Consider the following 25124-nt stretch of genomic DNA (forward strand, 5'->3'; position numbering starts at 1 on the left):
CAGCACAATAATAATACTGCCAGCAAAATAAATATTAAATATTGATGTTTTAATATTAGGAAGCATCTACTAGAAATAATTGATTAACTTTGGGAATAGTTCCTCTGTGTTCTTTGTTTACGAACTAATTACCTGGCCAGACTGTCCGTCTCAGCCATTTCTTTTTTTCTTTTTGCCATTTCTTGGGCCGCTCCCGCGGCACATGGAGGTTCCAAGGCTGGGGGTCGAATCGGAGCTGTAGCCGCCAGCCTATGCCAGAGCCACAGCAATGCTGAATCCTTAACCCACTGAGCAAGGCCAGGGATCAAACCTGCAACCTCATGGTTCCCAGTCAGATTCGTTAACCACTGAGCCACGGTGGGAACTCCAGCCATTTCTTACTTAAGACGTTAATACCATATCATCTGTTAATAAATGATGTTTGCATGCTTTTACTTGGATAACCAGGGGAACACTTTATACTTAGGTTATCTAAAATTATCTGTTAAATTATGGAGAGACAAAAATGAAACATATAGAGACACATTAATGAGATTTAGAAGTATTGAAACACATTTAAAATCCTTTTAAAAAGCTATTACAATACAATTACAAAGTTACAACTCACCCCCAAAAGAATTAAGAAAACATTATACCTATTAGAAAATGCTTGTTCAATATCCAGAAATCAGTATCATAACTTTTTGGTTATTTTGGAGCGCATAAAAATCTTACTGGAAATGATTTTTTTTTTACTTAAGGTGGTGTTTGTTTAGTCATCTTGCTCACTTCTGAGTTCTTAGTCCAAATGATCTAGAATACTTTTTAGCTCTATCCAACAATTTTTTTTCATGAACTTCCAGATTCAAGATATTATGCCAGATGCCAAATAAGATGGGTAAGTTAATATCTTAAATGCTTTCCCCCTTAGCAAATAAAATAAATCTATATTGCATGGTGGCTCAGAGACTACCCCTCCTATCAGACTACCTGGTTTTACTTCTGATATCTTCCACTTAGTTTGACTTGGGCAAGTTCATATCTCTTTGGTTTCAATGTCCTCATCAAAATAAATAAAAACAACAACAACAACAAAACTTGAAGGTAATAGTTATAATGCTCTTATCCTGAGACTGCCATAATGAAATAATTCTATAAAGACTTAGAACATGTTCAACTGTTGATTATTTATCATTACCATTGTTACTGTTGACATTTTGCAGCTAGCTTTCCATACTTTGGTGTATGTTCATCATATATAATTGTTACGCAAGATAGCATTTCAAAAACATTAACAACCAAGCATTCAGTCAATGAGGATACCTTAGGTTTCTCTGGGAAGAACAGCTGACTGTCCCACAAGACCTATTCTCTGGTGTCACCTTCATGAATGTGACATAATTTTGGTTCTGGGTCAAACACATGTAGGTCCACAAACTGAAACCTTTCCCAGAGGTCTGGTCACATTAACAAGGTCTCAAGAATTATGATGAAAAGCTAATGTCACTTTAGAGTATACAATGAGAAATACCACTATCACACAAAGGATACCAGTTTTTGCCAGACTAATATATCAGATCATGGTAAGTCAGATATAATTAATTTCCAAGCTTGGTGAAAACTGTATTTAAAAATATGTGAGTTTTATAATCACAAATTTAGATAGTTCCTACTTTAAGCCAATAGGATAGCTATCTCTATTAAGAGATAGCCAATGCCCTGTAGGATATAAAAATTTAGTGAACAAATAAGTGAGAATGGGGAGAGTTTTAAGTATTCCATGAAGGAGACAGACTGCTAAAAATCATACATGGGGTATCATAAAGCAGTGGAGCAAATAGAGAATGTTTCATAATGGATGGTGTATTTAAATTGATGCTGAAGATTTTAAAGGATACAGATAGGAACGATCAGTTTGATGGATAAATATAAGGAGTTATTTTCGGTTACTGTTCATTCATAAAGCTGAGAATCTTTGCAATTAGAGAACTAGCAAAGTAGTTAATAATTTTTGGGCTCTTTACAATTCATTTGTCAGATCATAACCCACCAAAATGTGCTATTTATTTTTCTCTCTCTTAATTGCACAGGCATTTCACAAAGATTTCTGTGTATGAAGATACTCTCAGGGAGCACAGACCCTCCAAACAAACACCCATCACAGGGTGACAAGTCCAAATGGATGGATGTATAAAATGTTTTTAAAGAACAGCTGTAGGAGAATGTAAGAAAGATAAAAAGAGCTCAAAAATCTTCACCCAGGAGGTAATATTTAAATTATCTTTTAGGATGAAAATAAGTTTGTCAGGTAGGAAATGGGGAGTCTGCTTTAATCATACCTTAGTTGATTATGCTGCCTGGGTATATATATAACACATAAAAATAATGAAAAAAATGAGAGTAATTAATTGGTAATTTGTGTTAACCCCTTTCAACAAGTTGCAGAATCTCAGTCCCAGTTATGAGTCAAATCATAGCTTCCCATTAAGGCAGAATAATTCTTGTCGCTCAATGATTTGTGAAATTTGTCAACTTTACCTTGTCCATATTCCTAGAAAAAGTTGTTTTGAGAACTACATCTGTGAGTTATAAACAAGAAAGCTAAAATTCTTAATCGTTGTATTCTCTGCCTGAGTGAAATGAAATATTCCTCCACTTTCTGAAATAGTTTCCTAATTTTCTAGGGAAGTGCAGTGTTACTTTTTGATCTCAATAATTAGTCTTCTTTATAAAAAGAATTGTATCATGAAATATATGTGACATATTTTAGAAGACTTTTTATATTAATTGCCAGCATTAATTCTTAATGAAACTTGTTTGAGATATTTAAATTGTTTTTTTAAAGTTCCCACTTTGGGGGACAGTTTGGTGGTATCTCACAAAACTAAATATGCTCTTACTATTAAATCACACTCCAGGGTATTTACTCAAAGGAGCTGAAAACTTACATTCATGTAGAAACTTACATATAGATGTTTAAAGCAGCTTTCTTCATAATTTCATAAACTGGGAAGCAATGAAGATGTCCTTGGGAGGAGTGAATGGATAAATACACCAGAGAAAGAAAATATTATTCACCATTAAAGAGAAATGAGCTATTAAGTTATGAAAAGACAGAAGAAACTTGTATGCCTATTACTGAGTAAAAGAATCCAATCTAAAAAGGCTACATCCTGTTTAATTTCAACTATATGATTTTTGGAAAAGGCAACACTATGGAGATGGCAAAAATAACAGTGATTGTCAGGGGTTGGAGATAGAGCTGAATAGGTGGACAACAGAAAACAGGATTTTTAAGGCAGTAAAACTGCTCTGCATGATACATGTCATTACAGATTTGCCCAAACCCATAGGAGTATGTACTTAAAACACCAAGAGTGAATTTTGATATCAACTATGGATTTTGGTGATAATGATGTGTTGATGTAGGGTTATCACCTGTAATAAATGCACCACTCTGATGGGGGATATTGATAATAGTTGAGGCTACACATGTGTGGGGAGAAAGAATATTTGAGAAATCACTATACCTTCTGTTTCACTTTGCTTTAAACCTAAAACTATTCTAAAAATAAGATCCATTTAAAATTGTTAAAAAGAGTTCTGATTTGGTTGCACAATCCACCTTTATGAATGAGTGCACATACCCAGAATTTTCATCTATTACTATTTTTTATGATTAAATGAATTTTATTACCTTTATAGTTGTTCAACAATCATCACAACCAAATTTTATAGCATTTCCATCCCAAACCCCCAGCACTTTCCCCCACCCCCCAACCTGTCTCCTTTGGAAACCATAAGTTTTTCAAAGTCTATGAGTCAGTATCTGTTCTGCAAAGAAGTTCAGTCTGTCCTTTTTTTAGATTCCACATGTAAGTGATAGCATTTGATGTTGGTGTCTCACTGTCTGACTGACTTCGCTTAGCATGATAATTTCAAGGTCCATCCAAATGCTTTTATTTCATTCCTTTTTATGGCTGAGTAATATTCCATTGTGGATATGTACCATGTCTTCTTTATCCACTCCTCTGTCAATGGGCATTTAGGTTGTTTCCATGTCTTGGCTATTGCAAATGGTGCTGCAGTGAACATTGAAGTACCTGTATCTTTTCGAGTCATGGTTTTCTCTGGATAGGTGCCCAGGAGTGGGACTGCTGAATCAAATGGTAATTCTATTTTCAGTTTTCTGAGGACTCTCCATACTGTTTTCCACAGTGATTGCACCAATTTACATTCCCACCAACAGTGTAAGAGGGTTCCCTTTTCTCCACACCCTTTCCAGCATTTATTTTTGTAGACTTTTTGATGATGGCCATTCTGTCTGATGTAAGGTGGTACCTCATAGTGGTTTTGATTTGCATTTCTCTAATAATGAGTGATGTTGAACATCTTTTCATGTGTTTTTTGTCATCTGTATGCCCTCTTTGGCGAATTGTTTTTTTAGATTTTCTGCCCATTTTTTGATGGGGTTGTTTGTTTTTTTGGCATTGAGGTGCAGAAGGTGTGTATAAATGTTGGAGATTAATCCTTTGGCAGTCGCTTCATTTGCAGAGATTTTCTCCCATTCCGTGGGTTGTCTTTTCATTTTGTTTAGGGTTTCCTATGCTGTGCAGAAACTTTTAAGTTTGATTAGATCCCATTTGTTTATTTTTGTTTTTATTATCAATACTCTAATCTCCACACTACTGTTCTATCCGAAGGCACTCTTTACTTTCATGTTTGAATAGCTCTCTATGACCTGAACTCTTATTTTTATTTCCCATGCTTTTTGCCTCCCATTTGTCTTCTTCTTACAAAGCTTTTTTATTTAAATAATAAATGTAGAGTTTATGATACTGGAAAAGTGGTGCATTTCATAAATTAAGGAGTGATGGGGCAAAGAGTGTAAACTCTAGTGATCTAGTTTATGGTTACAATGTTGTCTCTTTCCTCATAATAGTTAAGATTTCCCCAATAATTTAATTGCTCTTATATTCTCCATATATAACCTAAAAAAGCTTATAGATCATCTCACATTATTCTCTGTATGTAAAAGATAAAAACCCTAGTTTGGAACACTCATTATTAGGTTTCATTAGGGAGGACATAGGAATTAGATAGGATAAGAAAAAAAATTAAGCCAGAGGTTTAAGCCCTTGCAAAGAAATAAATGAGTCACTTGGACTGTTATTAACTGGGTTATGTAGCTTCCATTTCCATTAACTACATATTGTTGGCTTGGTTTTACTTTCCTAATTTCGACTCTACCTTCCACTTATTTTGTCTAAGGGCTTCACAGTGTCTCTTCTCTAGTCCTTTCTAGATCCCTTCTTTACCTCTTCAGTGTGTCTATATGTCACCATCCACTGCTGTGCCACTCCACGAAATTATCTCTGCCAGAGGCCCTGTTTCTTGTCAGTTAGAGAGAGTGTTGCCAGAACAGAGTTGCCAAGCTGGGAGCGTTTCAGGTTGCTGTGATGCTTACAGTGTTAGAGTGACAGAGAATGCGATTCTGAAAGGAATGGGAACAGTACCCAGGTTAATTAAGGAGAGCTCTAATAAAGGGAGAGTCTGAGGAGGAATGATTCTCTAGGCTACTCTTCAAGAATAATAGCATATTCTATTCTCAGATATTTGCATAACAATGAAGATATACTCCCTCATCAGAAGTATTGCTTTCAGGTTCAATTCCAGGAAGCACTGTGTTTGTCACTCTATCAAAATGGCTGTTTTCATCGCTTTTAAACTTACCTATGCTATAGAAGAGGATATAGAACAAAATAAAGAGATTTTGCCTTTTTTTTCAATTGCATAAGTTTTACTTTTCTTCCTGATTTGTAGTTATTTAAAAATATTATTGAGAATATAACTTTATTGTCTGTGGGGACTGTAACTAAATTCCCTCATTTATATGTAGAATTAGAACTACAATGCTGTACATGTGAAACTTAAATAATGTTATAAGCCAATGTTAATTTAAAAAAAAACTGTCCTACTCTATACAAAAGCCTAAAATATAAGAACCTAAATTTTGAATTGAAATGTTAAGTTTTAGTTTTCACATTAATTTTCTTTTTCTTTTTTAGTGCCACACCATTGGCTTGTTGAAGTTCCCAGGCTAGGGGTCTAATTGGAGGTGAAGATGCAGGCCTATGCCACAGCCACAGCAACAGGGGATCCGATCCACATCTGCAACCTACACTGCAGCTTGCAGCAATACCGGATCCTTAACCTACTGTTCAAGGTCAGGGATCATACCCACATTCTCGTGGATACTAGTCAGGTTCCTAACTCACTGAGCCACAACGGGAACTCTAACATTAACATTCTCAATTGAAGTTGAACTGCGTATGCAGTATGTTTTATTTATTCATTTATTCTTTACGCTATTCATATCCATTTCTTAGAGCTCTATTTTGTCAGTAGTCCCTCATTTTCTCAGTGGTCTGTGGTCCTTTCCTCACACACGCAAGTATAGAGTTATAACATTCCATTTAAATCTCTGTGAATATTTTAATTGGAATTGCATTGAGTGTGTAGGTTAGTGTTACTAATACAAATATTATTCTATTAGTATGTAATTGATATGTTTGTGATATTATGTGAAATGTATCATTTTATTTATGTCTTCTTTAAACTGTTGTAATTAGGATTTGGAATTTGATGTATAGAAGGTCTTGTACGTTCGTTCAATCATAGATACTATTTTTCCCTGATAGCTTTTAATTAATCTAATTGTTTATTTTTACATAAGCTTCAACTGATTCTTTTACACTAAGCTTACAATTAACCACCTTGTTATATGCTCTTAAAAATGAATTTGCAGATTTCTTGGTCATTCAGATTCTCCGAAGGAGGATCTTTCAATGCTTCTCAGCATTGAAAAGGTCTTTCTCCTTGCAGAGTGAGAACAAGTATGAAACTCACTTCATTTGTCCTATGAACAAATAGCTCACAAAGAAATTGTTTGGTAACTTGATCTTTTAGAAGAATCATTAAATTCTATGTATAGAGATACACGGATGCCTCAGAAATCCAAGACAGTGGAATTGGCAATACAATTCCACAGCAATGCTGGCTTAGTTCCCCTACCACCTTCTTGCTTTCAGAAGTTCAGTATTTTCCCATTGTTCTTAGGAAGAAAAAAAAAATCAATCTTCAGTTCACCCTTTGTGTGTGCGTGTGAGTGTGTGTGTGTGCGCGCGCACGCTTTCTGATATAATCTCTTTTATTTTGGAAAGAAAAGAGTGGTGTGATATTTGGCAGGTTTGAAACAGTCACACATCTTCAAATCAGAAGAACAGATAAAATGAAATTCCCTTGTTTTAACTATGTCCAATCTGAATTTCTCCAAACCTTATATTGTGGTTAATAGAAAAAAAAAGTAAACAAAACTAAAAGTCTAATTTGATTTAGATCTTATTCTACTTTGAAAATTTAGATGGAACTTTATGTTCTTGCTTCAGTGTGCTGGATAGAAACGTTCAGTGACACAGGAAACCAGTCTTACATTCCTCTCTCCCTCAGACCCTTTTTAGATAACACTAGCAGGGAAGTGAAAACCTGAGATTCCCTTCTGTCTGTTATGATCTCTGGGACAATGTTGCTTTTTGCCTTGGTTTCTGCTGCATGTTTTATCTGGTTTACCTCGTGACTTTACTGCCTTGTCAGGAAATGCTGACTCAGCTTGTGTTCCCCTTGGAGAGTGCTCCAGACTTGGTACCTCACCTGACATCCTTCCAACCCCAGCTTACGTGGTCCTCTCTATGGCACTAGATGAAGAACCAGTGCGTTCTGAGAGTGGTGATCCTCTCTTTCATAGTCCTCAGACAGTTACTTGGCTATTTCTGAAAATATTTCTCTCACATGAACAATCATTGAGAAAAGATCCACCTCATAGCTTCCCTCCCAGCCCATATTGCACTGTCTAAGCTGCCGCCAAAGTGTTGTATGGAGAAGTTGTAATCTCCTGCCAGAGACCCAAATAGGGATGGGAAGGTACAAGAACTACCTTCTGCTTTTATTACGCTTATGTATATATCAAAGTCCTCCTTTTAAGGTAAAGTCGAAAGGGAAGAAATTGCCTTGTGAACTTATTTAAACACCCATGCACCACCTCTGTCCCACCTTGTTCCTCTATTTTTGGGGGGTTAAATAGTCAAGAATCAGGGCTCCCTTTTATGTCTTGGTTATTTCTTGCATAAAACTGTGTGGTCTAGCTTTTCAAGCTTTGCCTTTGATAAAATGGAGGAAATGTAGAGAATCACTGTTAGTGCAATACAATTAATGGCAAGATTACTTCTATTTATGTCTCTGCTGCAACATTCTCATTCTCTTCTCCCCTTAGGCAGATGAATGCTCCATGTCTACTAACTTCGTGGTCATAAATTCAGCAATTTAAGAGACAAAACCTATACTCATTTCAAAATGACTATTCTTACTAACCCAGTTTCAAACAGGAAGGGCTGTGAAATAGTCTGGCATTTGAGGACACAAGTTCTACCTCAGTTGGAAAAGCAAATATGGAAACTGTAACATGTTCTCTATGTAGATCAATGTGAATGAGGGTATTTAGAACTCATGGCCAATAAAAAAAATCTAACAGATACCAAACTACTTCTATAATTCATTGTTATGCAAACATGAACACACTTCTCATGGAAATTTACTTTTAAACAAAATTAATTTTTATAGAAATAGTTTTCATTTAGAATTTTATGTTTTCATTACAAACTACAGACTTTCATTTTCTAAAGCAAATAAAAAATTTTGATTCTCTAAACAAATAACAAATGAGACTAAACTTCATAAAGGAAGGCCATAGATAATTATAACTAATTGTGATTTAAAATATCAATCTTGGAATTTACATTCTGGTGCAATGGGATTGGCAGCAGGCTTGATCCCCAGCCTGGCGCGATGGGTTAAAAGGATCCTGTGTTTGTTGCCACAGCTGCAGCTTACGTAGCAACTGTGGCTCAGATTTGATCCCTGGCCTGGGAACTCCATATGCCATGGGGGGGATCCAAAAAAGAGAAAAAAAATGAATATTTCACTGTATCATATACCATACACACATCAATTCTAGAAACATTGAAGAACTACATATGAAAGATAAAACAATTAGAATATAAAAATAAATAAACATGAGGGAAAACACTAATACACTAACAAAATGATAAATTGTGTTTATCATAAGACATCAAGTGAGTTAAAAAAGCTACACTGTGTATGCACACACAAAAACTATACTGCCAAGAACATATATATATATGTAACTTAAGCTCTGCTTATAACTAAATAGCTAATATGCTCAATCAAAAAAAAAAAAAAAGACATACCCTTAGAATGAGTACTTCATAAAGGAAAATATCTGAATGGCAACATCGGTAAACAAGATAATACAAATTAACCTGAGACATTAATTAGTTTACTGGAACTGTCAAAACAAAGGAGCACAAAATATGTGATTTAAGTGACAGAAATATCTTGCCTCACATTCCAGAGGCTAGATCTCCAAAATCAAGGTGTGAGCAAGATTGTGAGGAACTATCTGGAAGGTACCAAGTTTCCCTTGTAGCTTCACTGGTTTGTTGATGATCTTTGGAGTTCTTTGGCTGTAACAGTACAACTCCAGTCTTCATACGGCTTTCCCTGCTTCCCTATGTCCAAATTTCCCCTTTTTATAACAATACCAGTTATTGGACTACAGCCTCACCCTAGTCCAGTATGACCAATTTTAACTATTTATGTGTACAATGATACTGTTTCCAAATAAGATCATATCCTGAGGTAGTATGAGAATTTCAACATATGAATTTTTGGGTGGCACAATTCAAGACAACAGTAATTAAGGAAATTCAAATCAGAACTATAGTGAATTACTAGTACACATTAAAAAAGATAGACAACATCAAGTATTAGTAAAGATATAAAGAAACTGAGTTTTCTTCATATCTGGTTTGTGGGAATATTAGTTTGTATGTTCTCTGGAAAATGTGATGGTGATAATTATTTAAGATAAAGGTATAAACATAGAAATTTGACTTCAAGATATATGCTCAAATAGACTATGTATATATGTCCGTCCAAATACATGTCAATAATGCATGCATCAGTATTACTTAGAATAGCTCAAAAATGGGAGTAACAAATATCCATCAACAACAGAATGAAGAAATACATTGTGGACTGATCAATAGTACCGAATGCTATATATTAATGAAAATGAAGCAACTATTATTGTAGTATGGATAGAACATTCAAATATAACATTTAGTAAAATAAGCCAGATGCAAAAGAATGTATCTGTATGATTCTACTTATATAGAATTCAAAAGTAGGGAAAATTAATTGACGGTCTTAAAAGTTAAGGTAATGATACCTCTGTGCAGAGAAATGGAGTGACTACAAGAAAACATACGATGCTGGGTATTATCGCTCTATTTTTTAATCTAGATGAGCTCACTTCCTAATAGTTCATCAGCTATATGACTGTGATTTCTTTACCTTTCATTATATCTGTTAGAATTTGTCAAAATGTTTATTTGGAAAGTAAATTATTTCCATCACTTGAAACTAGCTCTTTTCAATTTTAATTTTATTAAAGAAAACCTGGTAAATAAGGAGTCTGTGAAGGAAAATGTCATGATTGTAGAATAACCTCATAAGACATGTATAAGAAATTTTTTTTTTGTTTTAGATTCCATAAAGTAAGTTTTGTTTATGTTTAAAATATGGGAATTTATGAAGTAAATTAATTTTATCTGGATTGTTTTATGGCATAGCACCTGTGAAATATTTTAAGAACAAATAGCAGAAATGTGTAAATGTGCATTTTTTAATTGTAACTGAAGTGTTTATACTCATTTCCTGATGTCTGTCTTTCACATACTTGGTTTGAAGTAACATTGAATCAATATATGTTGAAGGCTTATTCACAGTTGCCCTGTAAGTTTGCTTTGATTTCTGTTTCATAGAAATGAATACTGAACTACATATATTAATTTTTTCATCATTTTTACATTATCAAGGAATAGAGTCAGTTTGAAAGACAGACCTTGACTCAGAGCATGAACTGTTTCTCCTGTACCTTGAGGTCTGGTACAGGAGAAACAGTTCATGCTGTCTGAATTTCTAGTTCTATAATTTTCACATTCTATGTTGAATTAGTTTTAAAATTCAGTGCCTTTCCCTTTTTAAATTCTAAACTCCTTTACTGCAGAAAGCATATTACAATCACTTCACAAAAAATAGGCACTCATAGATACTTGTTGAATTAATAGTATATTAAATAAACCTTTATAAAAACACACACACAGTCACACCCCATAATACTATTCTTCTCTCGTTGATGAAAAGCCAATTTAATCACTAACCCCTCCAAAGCCTAAACCTCAACCTAAGCTTGTCATGATCTATAGACAGAGTTTTCATAGTTTTAGAACTCATATTACTTAAAAAAGTTAATATTATTTTTGATCATTCAATCTTAAATACTCAGCATCTTTCAAGTTGAGAGTCTTCATTTGTTTTCTTATCAATATAGTGTAATTATTTAATCATATGATGATAATCAGTGATAAAATCAGGTATACATTATAATAAATGATATTGACACCAAAACACCGTCACAGGAAAAGGCTAGATCTTTTTTTTTGAAGGGATTTTGCTGTTGTCCTTCTTTATCTGCTGTTTTTTTTTTCCAAACCATGCCTATTTAAATGACAGGCTTTCTTTATTTTCAGATCAAAATATATGATCAAAACAAATTAAATATGAATGTTGGCAGGGATCAATATTCCTAATTTAAAAATAAATTATAGAAATCAAGTGGAATGAGCCATTTCCTTTAACTAATGAAATACAATGAAGTACTCTATTTTTTAGATGCCTGCTCTTATAAGTGTTAGAGCTAAAGTAAAATGAATTGAGTGCTTTGACTATAAATATTAGAAAATATTCATGACAGTGCCACTTGTAACACAGTATGTTAAAATGTTGACTTGCCATATCCATTGGCAAGTGTGGAATACTCTAGTGAATCACTTACCTAGTTCTTTCTGTTAGTTTAAAAAAAGTCCTTATGTAAGAAAAACAGAAAATCACATACTTTAGTTCACTTTTTAAAATTCAATTTAAGCTTACAACTCAGTCTGCTTTTGCAAATGAGTTTTGTCTAGCATTTCCCCCATGAGTATAGCCTTAAAACAAAGCAGAAAAATACTCACACAGCCTGTTTTTTTTTTTTTTTAGAATTTCAAATGTATCTGAAAAGAAAAGCAAGGTTATAAAAAAGAGTTCATATCTTTTTTTTTCTTTTAAAGAAGAAATTTGGAATGTCTGTCAAGTTATTCTAATGCATATATAACATTTAATATACTTCTGGCCTCAGTTCCAGATACACACACACAAAAATTATTTACCACTTTTTCCAATAGACAGTTTAAATATTGTTTGGATGTGGCTCTTCAAAGATAGCTCAGAATTATGAGGGAGAAGAGAGACTTATAAAGGCATTTTCCAAAATCACTTAGAAGAATTAGTACAATTTATGTAGTGCACATCTTTTGAGTAAAAGAAAAACAGGTGAGGGAAAAGTCATACTGTCCATTTCAGACCAAGACCCACATGTCTCAATTCCTTTTTAAAATCCAGATTGTCCTCTTTTTTTCTCCTTTGTATAGCTGCATCCCTCTGCAAGATTTTGGACTTTCTTTTGCCCTATAATATTCTTTTAAGTAACAAATTCTTGCCTAGTTGACTTCTTGACCTCTACCCCAAGAGAACAAACAAACAAAAAAGAAAGAAGAAAGAAAAAAAAAAGACAGCCTTTTCATTTTAACTATTCTATTACTGCTATGAAGAAATGAGTAATGAGTCACAAAATGTAATACATGTATAAATGTTATGAAATTTCCAGGTATCTTTGAGTTCTCATTGCAATTATTTCTTGATATGTTTATTTATTTTTAATTATTTTAAAGCAATTTTCTTCCTCTAGACGTAGGTCCCTCCCTTTCAGTTACTCCTGAAGTTCTGGAATGATCCTCAAGACATTTAACAATCAAATAACTTCTATTTAATGGGCATCAGCCAGTCAGAATGGATTGCAGCTATAAACAAGTGGATGCCACTCCTAGTGCATGCAGCCCAGATGCAATGCCAAATAGGCATCACATGCTTCTCCCAAGGGCTGGCTAATAACCACATCAATATACAACTTCTTTTATGAGTAACAGATCACTCATAACTGCTGCATGCTAAGGTAGGTTCAGCTGTCCTTATGGTAGTAGTTAATGTGTTTGTATTAATGTGTCATCTACTCATATTTTGTTATCAGCCAGTTAAATATATTTTTAATTCTAAATTATCAAACTTACCAACCTTGAGGTCTGTTATTATCTGTACCTTAAAAATGTTAGGACAGAATAAGTTTTAAGAGCCTGGAGGGAAACCTTTACTGTGCAAAGTTTCATATCTAAAGGCCAATATGGATTAAAATAGGACAAATACTTTTTTTATAATCTAGTTCTAAAAATAACATGTAAATTTTATTGCTATATGGTTCTTTTCAGCACAGCACTTTACAAAGAGCTGGAAAAGATAGTATCTGGCTCTAGGGAATTTTCAACTTGGAAAAATAGCTTACAGTCTTGTAAAAATACCTAAAATATTTTAGAAGGTCTCTACCATTTTGTGAGATGATCTAAACCTTCCAAGTTTATAAGGTTCATTTTCTGAAATGTTCAAGATTAAAAGCAGACCTTAAGTAGTGTAAATTCTGAGATGACCAAGCAACTTTCACAGTAACAGTAGTTTGTCTTTAGATGCAAGTGCTAAGAATCACAACTCAAATCACCTGAAGGAAAAACGAAAGGAAAATAAACGTTTCTCGGTAACTGGGGAAAATACTCACAAAACGAAAGAAGAACAGAACTGAGACCCCAGACAGAGACACTAGGATTCAGTGCTGGCAGAACCCTATCGTTTTCCTTTGCTAGCTTTTATTGAATTTCACTTTTTACATTAAGCTCCTTTACATTATGAGAAATGACTAACGAGCTGTATAATCTTGCACTAAAGATCCAAGAAGACGGGAAACTAACCTTCCATTTTCAATTTTGTCAATATGGGTATGACTACAAATGACCCAGCCTGGGTTATATGGGTGCCTCTGTGGCGGGGGTTGGTAGTGCTCCAAGAATATTTGGGATGGGGATGGATTTTTTTAGGGGCTGCTTATTGCTCCTAAAAGAAGGATGCTAAGAAACTATACTGAACACTTGTAAGTATGAGCACCGGGGTTCCCCCCCCCACAAACACATATACCAGTTACCATGATTTAATTCACTCCTGAATTTTTTCATATTAAATTAAGCTTTCATTTCCACTGTGGACTGACCGTGATGAATGAAGTACATGTGGTGTCATTCAATACCAGGCTGAAGAGTAGTGAAGGGGAAAAGGGGTCATGTGGCAAAAGTTTATGAAATATGTTACTTTGTTCTTTGCTAAACGGTAGCAACAGTGAGACTTTCCAACTCTTAGAGAAGCAGAGATTATTCAGAGGGTAGACTCAGGAAAAATACACACTAGTAGGTTTGGACCCAGTGATAGAATGCCAGGTTGCCTACGAGGAATGTATGTGTGGGCCCAGAAGGATATGTGATTTTGTATTGGAATCCTTCATTCAGTCTGCTGTGTTGTGGGCATCATATGTTCTCTCTAGGTGGGGAGGGATAACTTGTGAAAATGCAGATTCTGCCATCTAAAGGTTAGTTTTTTCCTTCAACTTAATTCCACATCCACACATACTTAGGAACATTTAGGCAAATAATAGGTAGAAGGAGCAAAGCTGAAGAAGGCTCGATCCTACAGGAACTCACAATCTCCTGCGGCAGCCCTCCCACCTCCACCTTCAAGCACTTAAAAACTAACTACGATGCAGAGTGGTGAGTGTTTAGGAGGCAGTATTGAATTGTTAATTGTGTATCATGCATCTGTGCTCATGTCTAAGGATTGTTTGAGAGAAGCTTCAAAAGAAAAAAGCGGACTATTTGAGGCATAATCTCAATAATTTTGCTGTATTTCTAAGTACTTTTCCCTCTCTATTCTGTCTGGTGAACTTTCTACTCAACAGAACTTGAGGATGAGATTGGAGATAAAACCTGTAAGAAGTGTTCAAAGTCAGAAAAACCTGAGTCAAGAGCTGAGAGAGAAACTGAAGTATTCTAGGCCATGAAGAGTTTGGAAATATTTGCCCAAAGTGAAGGCAACAAAGCAGCTGTTAAAATATGAAGTAGAGTGTCAGGAGTCTGCAATTAATGAAAATGAGCTGAGGGTGTGGCCTTGAGCAGGCCCAGATGAGCTTAAGAAGCTCTCTTCAGCTCTGTTGCCTGTAACACATCTCAGTGTGGGGGTCAGCTACCTATGGAAGGGCGACGGGTGGAGAAGCTCTGACGTCCATGCCACCAGAACCCAGTGCACACTGCTCTTTATGCAGGTAAGAGAAACCGGTTTTATATTTATTACCTCGAGCTTTCTCCCTATTAGAGCACAAGTTAATAAGTAAATGCAATTAGTATGTATGAAAGCAAATGCACTTAATATTACTAAATACATCACAGAATTCTTGGGGCAGTATATTTAGTGCTTTACAAGTATAGTAGAGATAAAATTATGTAAACATAGATAAGTTAGGTGGGCTTGGGGTACAGAGTAGGGATGGTTAAAACAAAAATCAATGAGATAATATGATTACATAGTCAAATGGAGTTTGTAATGAAGGATTAGGGCCCCACGTGTGACTAATACTATCTCAGAACCAGAGGGAGGATAAAAAATGTTCCAACAAAGTTTAAGAACTTCTTGGTCATCCATTGTGGAAAAATAAATTCACACTTTAAATAACAAGTATATCAATTTGATGATTTCGTGATAGATTCTACCCATTAGTATTAAACAAAATCTTAACCCAATATAATCTTTCTCAGAATTTGTTTTCCACATTTCTATGTATTTTTATAAGTATTTTTAGTAAGTACTCTGCATTGTGCATGTAACTAATGAAGATGACTTTGCTTTTTCCAGTTATTTTATTTTGCTTTTTTTTTTTTTGCCCTTGATTAAGCAAACTTTCGGTTTGCAATATACAGTCAGATTGCAACAAATTTTACCCAGTTTGAGGAACCTGCAGTTTTCAATTTATCCTGGTTAGTTATATTGCAATTTGGAATATTTTAGCAGTGTCTTACATTATTTGGAGTAGTGACTAAATACATGTTTTGAAAAGCAAGTCCTAAATAACTCAGTGATTTTCAGGGTGAATAGATTATGCAAATTTTTTTTTGCTGAGAAATAGAAACACCTCTGGGTTCACAAATGGTTTAAAGTGGTGGGTGAATACTAGTGCACTAGCATCTGATCCAGCTGGTAAGACCACATGTAGGCTAGGGGCCGTAAAAGCCATGCTGGAGTTTTATTACATCCTTCCCACCATGAGAAGGTTTCCTGGAGAGATAAAGAGATGGCAGAAGAAAGATACTGGTGAGAATAACAGATAGTTCAGGGAGTGAGGGAGAAATTGTAAGTAGTCCAATATTCAGTGTTATCAGTCATGTCAGGGAACTGCCAGTGAGAGGTCTCTGTGATGAGATTTTATCATAGTCCTGGTCACAGAAGTCCATTCCTGGCCCCTTTCCTCTCTTATCCTCACTTAGTATCTTATTGTATAAGTCACAAACACATTAAGTACAACATAAATATAAGACATATATGTATATACAAAAGTGTGTGTGAGGAGAGAAAGAGTCGCTGAGATTCTTTGAATTAGCTTCTTTCTAAAAGGCCAATCAGATTAATTGACTTTGTTTCCTCTAACTCACTAACACTCAACACATGGTGATAACTCATAGCTTATAGCCCATTCTCCAGTGTATCTGGGCACTCTGACTGCACAAGTTTAGCTCTGTGTTTATCTATACTAAAATATTTTTTGTCCCTTAAAAATGTTTATGCTTGTAGAACTTGTAATTAAATGATACATTTAATTAAGTGTCAGGATGTTTATGTTTTCATACTCTCGGTATTATATTCACAATCAAGGGTAAAATAGAGTTCCTTCTATGAGAAACAGGTAGAATATCCTTATTATACTGTGTTTATGATTACAGTGATACTTTCATAGCTTTAGTGTTTGCTTGGACTGAGGTAGTACTCAATTTTACAAGTAAAATTTTTAATTCTTCATGAAAATACTTATTGTTGCTTGGTTTGCTATGTTTTTCCTGGTGCATCCTGCTTTTTAAATTGTTTTTATAATACCTTCATTTTCGGATGAACCGAAGAATATCACAGTGGGTGATTGTTAATATGTAAAGTATAAGAATCCTTAACCTTGGGAGACTCATCTTGTACTTTTTAATATGAGATAAGCAAGATTGATATATTCAAGGTTGCTGAGGGCCATAACTTCATTATCTTGTTCTTTGCCTGGCAAGCTCTATTCTGTCTCTAATAGATTAGTTATCTAGGGTCTTTTTGCTTCCATTTTCTGATTTTGTGATCCTTTGATGTGCTGAAACTAGATCACCAATATTAAATATTTCCCATTAGTGGTTTCATGCTTCAAAATCTTCATTTACTACTTTTTTTTAAAAAATAAATTTTAAGGGAAACTAAAAAGTAGAAATATTTTTATTTTACTTTGTTTTATTACTTAATTTGTGTGTATTGGGAAAGCTGATTAATAGCCTGTTAGCTGTCCAGTTTTCACCAAAAGAGCATCTAGCATTTGGAGGTTGTTCTGTTTAATCCACTGAATGACTTAATACATAACACTCACATTTATCTTCTAATAGTATAGATTATGTTATTTTTGCTGTCTAAAACTATGAAATTCTCATAAAAAATACTATCTATATTGACAGTATTTTTATTTGTTTTATGTTATATTTGAAGAGCAAAATAAATTACCCTTATCACTATATAAATATATGCTTAGTTGGTTAAAAAAAATATGATGGTGGCTTAAGCTATATTAAAACATAGTATCTTTATTTTCATTTGAAGAAAAAAGATGTTTTCAATTGTAATATTGAAGGTCAATGCCGTCAACTTAGCATTGCTACACTAACTGGTGCTAATTATTTATTTACATCATTTATTTTCCCTGAGCATTGACAGATGACCCAGACCAAGTATTAATCCTCCTCAACAGAAAAATCAGCAATGGGTCAAGTATTAAGATACTTTAAAAGTTTAGGTCATTCTTCTGTTGCTCAGTGATTTTTGAGGAAAATTAATCTAAAGTAAAATAATTACAGTGATTTTTATGGCAAACTTGAGATTAATGACTGTTCTTAAAAAGGTTATAAAAAGTAAAAAGGTTATGTGCTTTTTGCCAATTATTGTTTAAGTATCTTGAGGAATAAATGCATAATTACAGAAAACAGGGTACATCCTTATTTAAAACATTAAAGATACTTAGGCTATAGACTGTTACCTTCAACTCAAATGTGTATGCACTATTTTATATGTTTCCATTTTTCACTTGCTAATATGTAATCTCTCCAAGGTATTAGCCATGATGTGGCATTGGTGGCACAGTTTTTCACCTAAGCAAATAAATGTAAGGATAGGCCACAAAGCACGTAATATGTAGCTCTCTGAAAATTGCTGTATTTGATAAGCATCTTCCATATACTCCAGCAATTTTAAGTAAAAGTAATGCGTTCTTATATTTTGAAAACAGCAAAGTTATAAAATATATTAAAACAACTGATCTGCTTGACGTTACTCTCAGCACACTATTCTACAAACGTTCTATGTTTTGGGCACTTCAAAAGTAACTTAAGATTCTAAAACTGTGATTTTAATGAACCTTCAAACTAATGTCCACACTAACATTCATGATGTCAGCAGAGTCATAAAAAAATCATGAGGCATTAAGCAAAGGGAAAAACAGAAGGGGGGAGAAATGATCACTTTGAAATGTAATTAACCTCCTGTACTTTTCAAGTGCTTGGTGGTGAGGCCTGGGAGTTGGGAAGGGAAATGAGAGCTCTGGAAAAAGAAAAGTCAGGTTTCCCAGGGCATGTCTTGAGCTATTTGTGTTGAATAGAGTGGATTTCAATTTTATGGTTCGTTGAAGGTAATGCATGTTTTTGTGGTTACATGTGTCAAGATGTTCGTAGGTCCCCTTGTAACTACTACTAGAAAAAAAACCAGCTTAAATAGCATAAGCATTTCAAAAGGGTAAATGACCCAAAACTTGTCAGTATTGCATTAATGCATTTAGGAACAGGGATATTAATAAATGTTAAAGAAAATAGTCTATGTTGCTAATGGCACACTCAATTTTTAAAACTAAGAATATTTTAAGGAGAAGTATTTTAAAATCTGGTTATGAGTAAAACCTTAAGTTCCTGAAAGTTCTATGTATACTTGAAAAGAATACTGTTTTATAAATGTCAATTAGGTCAATTTGGTTGATAGCGATGCTTAATTTTTCAGCCTCTGAGCCTTCGTGCTATTGGGTCATATCAATTCACTTTTACATACACTATATACCCAATAACATAATGTTGCTATGTTTATGTTAAAAATCAGCAGTGTTTACAGAGATTTTTTGAAAGTCATTTATTGTTAACAGCATATTTATTAATTCTTATGCTCTCCATTCGTTACCATAAAACTTGATTTTTAATTGGCCTTTTTCCCCCCAACATAATACAGAATTGTTTAGCATTTCTTGTAATGGAAATATTTTTTAATTGTGTGAATTTGTTTATTTAATGTGTTTATTTAATTTCAAGTGCTTTCCTTTTGATGACAGTACTTGCTAGCACAAAATTATTTACTGACAGGCATTGTACTTTAGGTACTTAAAAGGCTTAGTGATTTGTCTTCTTGCCTTAGCCATAGCTGTTAATATTCTTTCCCTGTTTCTAGTTTTTGTTTTTTTGCTTTTGTTTTTTTCCCTCTTTCTGGCAGTTCTCAAGGCTTTAGTAATTTTTTCAGCATTTTAATTAAGCTGTTCTGGGAATAGTTGTTTTTGTTATGGATGTTGCTGTTTGTGTTTATTCTGCTTAGAGGGCCCTGAGCTGCTTGGATATATGGCTTGACATCTTGCATTAATTTAATATTTCTTGAAGTATTTTTGCTGCAATATTATTTTGGGCACTTTATTAAGCCATGTTGGAGTGTTTGATATTATTTTGTAGATTTCAGTTAAGGTTTTGCACACTTTTTGTATTACATTTCAGCTCATATAAATTCTTATTGACATGTCCTAAAATTCACTGTTTTCTCTTGTATATCTAACATTATTATATGCCCATTGAATGAATTATTTATTCCTGATAATTATTATTTCACATCTATCATTTCTCATAGTTTATTATTTTTATCCTGATTGAATTCCCCAACTGTTCACATACATAATCCACCTTTTCTATTATTTAGTTTAATGTTCTGATGTAATATTTCTAAATCCAGGCCATATTTTGAGTCTCAGTGTGTCAAATGTTTATTCTCTTAGCAATGGGTCACATTTTCTTTTGTCACTTTTTGATTGCATATTGTACATTGTGTGTACAAAATAAAATAATAGGGGTGAGATAAGGAATAACTATACCCTAAAAGGTTATGTTTATTCTTCTTTTAAAGCTGGGATTTGAGTTATATCTATTGTGTAATTTATCTGCTCTGGATTTTGTTGTTCTTTAGTTAAATCCAGTTCAGTTTATTTTTGAGGGCATTATCATAAGCTTTCTTATGAATGTTTGAACTCTGGGGGCTGGAAATTTTGCCTCTGATGTTTCTGCCCTATCTTCCCAAGTTTACTTCCTTCTGTCCCTATACCTTAGGAGTGCCACTCCCAGTTCTTCCACCTGGGTTCCAGGGACCTTCCCAGAGTCCTCCCCCCCAATACTCTGGGAATTTACCTGATGACTGTGCTAATTCCATGGCAAGCACCAAATATAAGAAAGAAAAATAATAGTATCCATACCAGCAGAAACTTCCAGAGATATTCATGATCCCTGGCTTGGACTATACTATAAAGCCACAGTGATAAAACAGTATGGTATTGGCACAAAAACAGACATACAGATACATAGAATAGTACAAAGAGTCCAGAAATAAATCTGCACATATATGGTCAATAATTCTGAGAGAAGAGGCATGAATATACAATGGGGAAATTAGTCTCTTCAATAAGTGCTGTTGGGAAACCGGACAGCTAAATATTAAAAAAAAATTAAAAACATTTTTTCACACTACATACAAAAATAAACTCAAAATGGATTAAAGACTTAAATGTAAGACCTAAAACCATAAAACTCCTAGAAGGGAACATAGGCATAAATCATAGCACTATTTTTTAGGTTACATCTCCTCAGACAAGGGAAACAAAGGCAAAAATGAACAAATGGGACCTAAATAAACTTGAATGCTTTTACAGAGCAAATGAAACCTTCAACAGAATGAAAAGACAACCTACTGAATGGCAGAGGATAGTTGCAAATTATATGTCTGAAAAGGGATTAACATTTAAAATATATAAAGATCTCTTATAACTTAATACCAGAAAAATAAAATGGGTAGAGCCTTAATATTTTTTCAAAGACACATGAAAAGTGCTCAATATCACTAATCACCAGGGAAATGCAAATCAGAACCTCAACGTGATATCATCTCACATTTGTCAGAATCTTTGATTAAGAAGACAAGAAAGCATGGGTTTGGGGAAATGGGAACTGCTCATTACTGGTGAGAATGTAAATTGGTACAACCACTGTGAAAACAGTAGGGAGCTTCCTCAAAAAATTAAAAATAGAGGAGTTACCACCATGGCACAGTGAGTTAGTAATCTGGTGTTGTCTATGGCAGCATGGGTTTGATCCTTGGCCTGGATCAGTGGATTAAGGTTCTAGTGTTGCCACAGCTGTGGTGTTGCTTGCAGCTGCAGCTTGGATTTGATACTTGGCCTGGGAACTTCTATATGCCACATGTGTAGCCAAAAAAAAGAAAAAAAAAAAGTTAAAAATAAAGCTACCATGTGATCAAGCAATTCCAACCCTTGGTACATAATCTAAAAAAAAAGGAAACGCTAATTTGAAAAGATAATATGCATCCCAATGCTTACTGCAACATTATTCACAGTAGCCAAAATATGAAAGCAAACTAAGTGTTCATCAAAAAATGTTTCTTTTCTGATTATTATTTATTCAATTACATATAAATAAATATCCGTGACACAATCAAAATGGAAAAAAGTTAAAGGGGAAAATAATTGTTATTTTAAAATAAAGGGATTAGAGTCAAGAAATGTTAAAACTATAACTTAAAGTGTAAAGTCAAAGGCACAGAGTTGCTTAGAATATAAAAAAGAAAATGAGGTTTAGAGACAATTTAAAAAATTAATTATGAACAATTTAGAGATCAATCTTTATATACCTGTCAATCTAGATATCTTTAATAAACACACAGACATACACACTGGAATATCACTCAGCTGTAAAAAAAGAATGAATTTTTGCCATTTGCAGAAACAGATGGACCTGGAGTGTATTATGCTTAGTGCAGTGACTCAGAGAAAGAGGAAACATCATATACTTTCTTTACATGTGGTATCTAAAAAATAAATCAAATTAATGAATATAATGCAACAGAGACAAACACATAGATATAGAGAACAAACTAGTGATTACCAGTGGAAGGGTGGTGAGGGAGAAGCAGGATGGAGGAAAGGGATTAAGAAGTACAAATAGGTATAAAATTAGTAAGATAAAATGCTCAGTAAGATATAATGCTTATCACAAGGAATATAACCAATATGTTATATCTTGATAAAAATACTGAATCACTCTGTTCTATACCTGAAACTTATGCAATAGTGCAGATGTATTCATCAGCAAATATCTAATGGGCATTGAAAATAATTGACATGATTTATATACTAAATGTGCATGATGTATTAGGAAACATTAATATTAGAAACTAAATGATTATATTTACATTTGTCTTATGTGTTAGCTAAATATTTAAGATAAATTACTCATATAAGATAAATTACTCAGGGATTAAAATTTAATGTACAAATGTACAATGTTCTTTGCCGTGTTAAAGGGGTCAAAACTTAACGTGAATAAAACAGAAGTGATAACTATGAAAAACTTATTAGTGATAGAAAAAATTATAGAGTCTTTGTAATTGTTGCCAAATTCTTCAATGTATAGAATTGGAATGATATCAAGGAGGTTTTTTGTTTTTTGTTTCTTTGTTTTCTCTTTTTTCTTTTTGTCTTTTAGGCCTGCACCCAGGGCATATGGAGGTTCCCAGGCTAGGGGTCCAATTGGAACTGTAGCCACCGGCCTATATCAGAGTCACAGCAACACAGATCCAAGCCGTGTCTGCAAACTTCACCGCAGTTCACGGCAACGTGGGATCCCCAACCCACTGCGCGAAGCCAGGGATGGAACCTGCATCCTCATGGATGCTACTCAGGTTCTCTAACCTCTGAGCCACAACTGAAAGTCCAAGGAGGTTGTTTTTGATAATAAATTCTGTATTTAGTTTATCTGTAGTTTAAATCTGTTTGAAAGCCACTTAACTTTTCACCGACCCAATGTAAGCAAGTCATATTTGAATAAGACTTAGCTCCTGAAAAATTATAGTGAAGCATTTTGTCTTGTAGACAACATATGTAATTTAATAAATTACAAAGGCTGAGACTACTAAAACTGTGAAAAACTTAAAATTTAAATAAATTTCAATGAATGTTATATTGCCAAGACCTAGATATTTAACAAATAGCTTTGTCTTTTGCCTTAAACTATTAATATTTCCAGTGAAGTACCATAATATATTTGTAGAATAAATAGGTGAATCCATTTGATTATTTAGCCTAAAAGATAAGTTATAAAAATTAATTATTAATAATAATTAGAAAATGCAGCTTAAAATTTTCCATAATTATCTGAATAACATGACACAATAAATAATGCTCCATGTAACCACCTTTTCCATAGAAAATTATATGTCAAAAAACAAAAGCATTAAAATATCATAATGAATTGGTTCTATTAAGACAAGACAAAATCCTTCTTATATATTTTAAAGGAATAACTGAATCTGTAATTATTATGGTAAAATAATTTTACATTTTGTTGAATTTTATTAAACATAAATATACTCAATTTGAATGTAATGAAATTCAGTTGTTAAGTGTGATTTTAACTTATAGAATGATTTTCTTTGATATCATTCTTCTAAGAAATGAGATACATGATTCTTAAAATTATACTTGAGGAAAGATAGCCCTCTCCTAAGGAATCTGGGAGCTTGTGATTATACTGGCCCTGGTGACATGGCATATTGGAGACTACTGAGAAGGGATTTCACATGGGCTAGTAGAGTGCTCTGACAAACGATATCATCATGAAGCCTGAGAACAGTCTAACGTAGGCTCAGCTAGTTCATGGATGCTCTACACTGGATAATCTTTGGAAGAGGAACAGAAACTTAAAAACCTTGCATGAGGGATGATTCTTACTGCTTTTTGCTCTAAATCTCAAATTCACAAAAATGAAGGCTATTTAACTGGGTATTTTTTTTATGGATGATTTTTTTTGATATCTTTACAGATTTTTGATACCCTGTTTCCAATGAAGTGTTTAGGAAAATTGCCTGTGTTAATCTTTACGAATTGACTTTATAAATCTCCTCTCCTTAGTAGTATAGATAAAATAAACTAGGTATAATCTTTCAGGAGTTTTTGCTGGCAGCCATGTGTCATACATCACTACCTGAGATATATAAAATTATTAACAGATATTCTATTGATTAGGACATCTTCACTTGAATAAAATCAATGCAAATTTAACAAATAATTCTCAAAGGAAAGAATGGCTATTCTCTCCCTATGAAACTGGAAACGTTGGGGAGCTCTTATCATAATACTGAAAAAACTAGTAGTAAGAAAATCAAGCAGAAACTTGCTCAAAGCTGCCACATTTCCTGCCTGTATCATATCCTGGATTATGGGAAAATTCTGATTGAATAGTAATTTTTCTGATAGCCTACAGACAACTGAGGTACAGAAATGCTCTGAGGGTACTACTGACCCTTCCAGTCTTAGTTCTTTTCTTACTTTGGAG

This window comes from Phacochoerus africanus, chromosome 4 (genome assembly GCF_016906955.1).
Source record: "Phacochoerus africanus isolate WHEZ1 chromosome 4, ROS_Pafr_v1, whole genome shotgun sequence".
Lineage (NCBI taxonomy): Eukaryota > Metazoa > Chordata > Mammalia > Artiodactyla > Suidae > Phacochoerus > Phacochoerus africanus.